Raw genomic sequence first — 7,139 nt, 5'->3', positions numbered from 1 at the left:
GACTTTGATGTGTCCCCTTGAGTTTACTCTACTTGGAATTTGTTGTGCCTCTTGGATTAATATTTTTCATCAAACTTGAGAAATTTTTGGCTATTATCTTTTCAACTATCCTTTATGCCCCTTTCTCTCTTTCTCTTCTTCTCACTTTTCCATTATGCTTATATTCATATGCTGGATGGTATACAGATCACTGAGGCTCTGTTCATTTTTCTGTATTCTTTTTGTTTCTCTTCATCAGACTGAATAATTTCAATTAACCTAGCATCAAATTTTCTAATTCTTTCTTCTGCCTGCTCAGATTTGCTGTTGAGCTTCTCCAGGAAATTTTTCATTTCAATTATTGTACTTTTCCACTCCAGAGTTTCTATTTGGTTCTATTTTTATAATTTCAGTTTCTTTATTGATATTCTCTATTTTGTGAGATATTGTTCTCATACTTTTCCTTTTATTCTTTAGATATAGTTTTCTTTAGCTCTTTGAATATAGTCACAATAGCTGATTTAAGTCTTTGTCTATTAAGCTTATCATCCTCAGGAACACTTTCTATTATTGCCTTTTTTTCCCCTGTCTATGGCCCATATTTTCCAGTTTCTTTGTATGTCTCATAATTTTTTGTTGAAAACTGGACATTCTAAACAATATAATGAGACAACTTGGGAAATCAGATCCTGAGAGTTTTTATCAGAGTTCTAATATTTGTTGTTGCTGTTTGTTTGGAGGCTTTCCAGGGCTAATTTTGTAAAGTCTGTATTTGTCATGTGTAATCACTGAATTTCTGCTTGATTAACTTAGTGGTCAGCTGATAACTGGAGTGAGATATACTTAAGTTGCTTGAGGCTACAAGTTTCCCAGTCCTTACTGAAGAGATCTGTATGTTGTCAGAGAATGCCTTCAACGTTTTGGGAGCTTAAAACTCTGCCTTAGTGTTCACTTCTTGTTCAGACACAGCCTCAAGGTCAGCCAGAAATTAGTCTTCTTAGGTCTTTCCTTGGCATGTGCACAACCCTGCACATGCATGAGGCCTACTAGATGTCAAGGAATATGTCAGAGCTTTACAGTGTCTTAGATTTTCACTTTCAAGTTTTTCATCCAGTCTGTTTTGCTGATATTATTACTTGTATTGCTTCCAGGTAGCTGGCATTGGCAGTTTTTAAAAAGCCACCTATACATACAGCCTAGAAGAGGGCTTTTCTCATTGAACAACATCTAGGTCAGGTCAAATAAAGATAAGCGCTATGAATGGAGCTTTTCTAAGGAGCTGCCATACTGATCAAATAGTGGCCATTCTATGGGAGGAGGGCTTTTGGGAGAATTCTGAATCTGTTCTCTCCTCTTCAATGGCTGTTTGGCTGCTTGTTTTCACAGTTAGCATCATTCTGAAACTGTGTTTTCAAAGGCTACAAGAAAGATGAGAGTGGAAATAGGACAAGTTAAAACACCACAAAAGTTGTTACCAAAAGTCAGCCGTTTTTCTTGAATAAACACTTCTCAGATTGTTGCAAGCCTTTGATTAATTTCCAGAATTCTGAAAAGTTGATTTTGACAATTTTTATCCAATGTCTTCATTGCTTTTATGGAGAAGCAGATTTTTGGAGGTCTTTACGATGCCATTCCAGAATGCCTTTGACCTTTAACATTATTATACAAACTATTTTTGGAGAATCAAATAATTCCTCAAGGGAATTTACTCTTTTCAGAAGAATATCAGACAATAAATTAAGAAAAATAATAGGACTAAGAAAACCATGATTGTGGAATCTCCAATGGTATGGATCTAAGTAAATATCATCAATAGATTCTAAAATTCATTAGAGAAAAATTGATGGGCAAATGTTTAGTGGGAAAATCAAGACAAAACCTAATTGTACTGTTCAATTTTTATCGCTAAAGCAAGGCAACCAGTCAACTAACTGTCTCCCATGGTGATGCAAAGGAAATACATAGCTCCAACTAGCTAGAATTTTGCCAGAAAATCTGAACCTAAATCTAATGAAGCCTCTATATATGACTACTAGTTTATAGGAAATATGAAGAATAGAGAAACAAGTTAAATGACACCACACAGAAGCAATTAGATAAATTCAGAATGTGGAAAATTATAAGGGACAAATGATCTGCCTACTTTTTTCAGTAAACACACAGCATTTCAAAAAGGAGGAAAACTGCAAGTTTTTAAAAGACTTAAGACACAAAGCAAACAGATGCAGTAAGTGGACCTTATTTGAATAGTGATTCAAACTAACCAACTACAAAAAGACATTTTTAAGACAATCAGTGAATTTTAGTGTGAATTAGATATTAGATAAGATCAAGAAACTATTGTTAATTTTATTGGGTCTAATGATGATATTTTTTTTTTAAAAAACTCTTAACTATTAGAACACACACTAAAATATTTAAAGGTGAAATTATATGTTGCCTGGACCAGAAAAAAATAAACAATGAGAAGGGTAATTGATAAAAAAACGAGGTTGCAAAGTGTAATTGTTGAGGCTGGTAATGGCGCTCTATGAGATCTATCATATTTTTTTCTGCATATTTGAAATTTTTCATGATAAAATGTTAAATGTAAAACTTTCAATAGCATCTCATCCTACTCACAGATAAAGCCGAAGTCCTAACAAGGCCCTATATGATCTGGCTTCCTCTTCTCATTCCTACTCTAGCCACACCTTCTTCCTTGAGCAGCCTCAGACACTGTCCTGTTGCCATTCCTTATATTGGACACCTTCTCTTCCCAGATATTTACAAGGTTCTCTCCTTCACTTTCTTGGGGTCTTTGATCAAATGTCCTGTTCATAAGGAGGACTTTTGTGAATGCCCTTCTTTACGTTTCCATCCATACACATACCCTATTTCCCTCTGTACTTAATTGTTCTCTTTAGTTTGTGTCACTTTTACAGTATAAATTTTCCTTATGGATCTGGCTTATTATTCGTTTTCCCCTTCTCAGTACAAGCCCCAGTAGGGCAGGGTACTTCATCTGGAGAATCAGGGGGCTTCTGATGATGAGGCTTCTTCCAAGGAGGGCATCTCTGCAGTTAGGGATAGGACCACCATGTGATCAGCCTGCGGGTAGCGTCAACCACAGCCTCCAAAGACAGAGTATGATGTTGACACAACCAATTAAGAGCGGCATTGCTATCAACCCACTACCCTGCCCTCATCGTGGGAACTTGCAGGCTTCGTGAAACTGCAGGGATCTCACCATGCTGTGGGGGTCCACGCGGGGCTCCTCGCGCAGCGGCCCCTGACGCCGCGCTCTCAGCCACAACCGCAGAGTTGGAATCACGCGAAGGGAGGATGAGGGCCACAACCGAGGAAGCAGCGACTGACCAGATGTCGGAGCTGCAAAACCCTGAACCAAGGGCACCACATCGGAGAAAACGAACGAAGAAGGCTACACGTGAGTGTAGGGAGCTTTAGCCAGGTTGTCACTGTTGCCAAGAATAAAACTACCCTAGGGGGCAGGTATTCCCAACGACCCCCTAGTCAGAGTGCTTCCCAAACACAGTTGGGAAGAATCCCAATTAATACATCATTCTACTTTTTATTTATTCCTTTCAATACCCCTTCTTCCATTGTGTGTTTCCAATAACTGACCTGTTTTACACACACAGCATCCTCTCAGATGAAGGTAGGTTGGCTAATTTACAGAAGGAGAACATAGAGTATAGTGACTTGGGGATCCCAGGGTCATGGAGCAAGTACTGGCAATACTGACTCCTGCCTTCCACCTTTTGATCATATTCCGATATTCTTTGTGGTTTAGTAGGAGATGTGCTTTAGATTTTGCAGCAGAAAATATACAGACATCATATTCTTGATGATAAGAATGGTTGATTTCCAAGAACTGTGAGTTAAAGAGTTTCTCTGTTTGTGTATTCTTTCCTAGCTGGGTTGGCAAGTATTACTTGGGAGAATCTTTAACCATGATTAAATAAGTAAATTCTTCCTTTGCTCACCTGGAGCAAGCCACAGAGAGTTCCCCATGTAAGAAGTGACTCTTCTGAGAATCACTTTCTGCAATTCATATGCCCTGCCCATAGAAATTCAGTCTGACCCTCAACATCAAAACCAGAGCTCATTGTCCTTACCCCAAGTCCATATGTCCTGATCAGCCTGTTCGTTTTTTCTTGGATTCACACGCTCTGGAGAATGACTCTATTTTTGTGATACCTCATGGTCTATCCAAAATTAACTCAATAAATGCCAGAGAATCTATGCGTTAAGGCTGACCTTCCCAAACATGTTACATAACTGATGTAAACAAATCTATCCACTTATACATAATATGGTTGTATGGTTGATCAATAGATAGAAACTTAATTTTATTGTCAGATTGATTTAGCAAACAACTATCAAGTTCCAGCAATTTAAAAATACATTGCTAGAGCCAGACATTTTGACAGTGAGGTTTTACAGCAGCAAAGATGTATATGGGAAGTTACTTTAAAAACATGAGTTAAAGCTACATGATGATAATGTCAGTAGTCAGGAATGGATGGCGTACTATGTGGAGAGAAGGAAGTTGAGATCAAATCCTACCCAACTCTAATGTGCCACGTAAAAGAATGTTCACTGAGGCCTGAAGGCAACAAGGAGCCAGTGAAAGATTCTGAACAGGTGATTTCCACACTTGATTCTCAGTTTAGAAATATCATTATGGTCATAGTATAGAGACTGGATTTAAGGATTTAAGTTCCTCAGCTGTGGTTATTGGATTATTGTTTTGTACTTTTTTATTCTTTAGTAAGTTATAGTTAGGGGGCATTTCCAATTTTGACCATTAGACAATTGGAAGCTGCTACAATTGCACTGAGGACTCAAGAGAAGCACCTGCTCAAGTTGTAAGGCAGATGCAGGCGAACAAAGCTCAGTCTCTCAGCCTGATGGAGCCATAAAGATGGCAGAAGCCACTACAGTATTTGATGGGTAGTTGTTTCTAGACACCTTTCTGTGAATTAGATTAATTTGGAGGCACACTAGAATTGCTGCTGCAGTAACCTAGGAGTAAATTCATGCTGACCTGTACTAAACTCAAGAGATGAGTGCCATACCTTTGAACATCTTTTTTTTAATTGGTTGCTAGGTTGTGAAAGCTACCTTTTCAAAGTTGAGTCCGAAAAAATTATATTCCCCAGCCTCCCCTGTAGTCAGAGGGTGGTCATGTGGTCTAGTGCTACAAATCACATACTCTTGCACAGAGTATGATTTGGAAGAGAACAAAATAGACCCTACACTGAGCTTCAGTTTTGCTTACACAGATGATGGCCCGGGGAGGCAGGGAAGGTTTGACCATCTGCAGCAGAGTTCTGGGGTGGGAAGTAGCAAGGACACCTCCTCAATCTAGATCGGTGGTTTGCCTCTGGGCATTGGCCTACAAACTTAACCTTACCAGTGATTCTTTGAGCTCGCTAATATCCTGTTTTGCTTAAACCAGCCAGATTAAATTCTGTTGTCTGCCTCTAAGAATCCTAAGGGCTCTCAGAGTGTCTTTAAAGTTCATAAAAGATGGATAAAATCTAATTAGAGTTTTTAAGAGGTCATTATCTATGTTCAAGAGAGTATATCAATGGGTTGATTTTAAATTATTTCAGAGAATTGTTTCATTGTGAAAAATTAGAAAATGCAAGAACAAATTTCTCCATAACTTTTAAGTGTCTTATCTGACAAAATCATTATTTATTCTTTTACATTTTGTTCTAAAAATATATCCCATTCATTCTCTCTAATGCTATATTTTAGGTTATATGACATCGTCCCACATTGTGTTGAAAAAAGAAACCAGAATGGTGGGGGTAAGGACTAAATGCTACTTGAGTGGATAAATTACCTTGATATTGCAAGTTCCAAATATTTTTAAAAGAAGACAGTGACTCCTCTGCCTCAACATCCTAGTGAAAGAGAATTGATGGAATGAGTTCCAGCAATCCTACCCCTATGATTTTCTTTTGTCTATGTATGTTTAGGATTTAAAGTAAATCTAAGACTGTGGGTCCTAAAGAAGATGATGAGGTCAGGGGTATATAAAAGAGATAATCTAGATCACAGGGCATTGTAGACATTGATCATCTCACAGCATTGTGTTCTCGGCATACTTCTTGTACATTTATCTTGGGGAAGGTGATATTCTGGAGCACTACTCCTACTCCTTCACCCCAACCAAATCTAGCATGCTACACCTTTCTCTATAATATACCCTAATTAGTGGACTCTTGAGTCAGATTAAAAACTAGGACTGTAAGATAAATCTTGGTTTAGGAAAATGCCTAAGACCACTGGGACCAGAATCTTAGGATTCAGCAGGTGTGGTTGCAAGTGATCCTGTCACCTCCTGGTGCCAAAAGTCAAAATTGCTAACAGAAGAAAATCATTGTCCCATTAACTGGTTGAGGGTGATGGAGATGGTAGAAATGTATCAGAGAAAAGAACCGGCACTGAGAGTACAGACAAGAGGAAGAGGCAGAAGGAGCAGCAGAGACTACAGTTCTTCTCTCAGAACTAGAGGATGCTAAGTATCCTCGTCCATAAATAAGTCCCTAGACACCTTCATTTACTTGAAAGCAACCACACCTCTACAAATTGCTAGGAAATCCTCATGAATAACCCCTGTATGAGGTACATGTAGAGATTCCAAGCACTTCTATGGCTGCTACCTTCCTCCATTACCTTGTCTTCTCCCCAGTTTTCGATAATTTCTAGGGCTGAACAAGAGTAGTGGCAAAGACCCCTATGATTCAGAAACACAGAAGCTGTACTTCTCCCATGCCCTTTCTATCACCCAATTTGTAACTCTCTTGAAATTTTATATATCTGGATAATTGATTATGACATTCTTTTCTTACAGGCTGCCCAAGTAATGGTTGGTCTGATCCACTGTGTTCTGGGATATTTCTGGATACACTTATATATCAGAGAATTTGATTCCATTTCAATAAATTACCTGCCTATAACCTTGATATCAGGATACCCATTTTGGGCATTCTTGTTTGTGAGTAAATTATCTCACTGATGATCATGCATTCATTTATTCAATGTATTTGTGCCAGTTTCTGTGGCCAGGCAATAATGTAGAGATACCATCTGTGAAAACATACAATTCCTGCTGTCAAGAAATTCATTCTCGTATCTACTGA

Source organism: Neomonachus schauinslandi, chromosome 11, assembly GCF_002201575.2.
Source record: "Neomonachus schauinslandi chromosome 11, ASM220157v2, whole genome shotgun sequence".
Classification (NCBI taxonomy): Eukaryota; Metazoa; Chordata; class Mammalia; order Carnivora; family Phocidae; genus Neomonachus; species Neomonachus schauinslandi.
Note: the sequence above shows the minus strand (reverse complement) of the source record.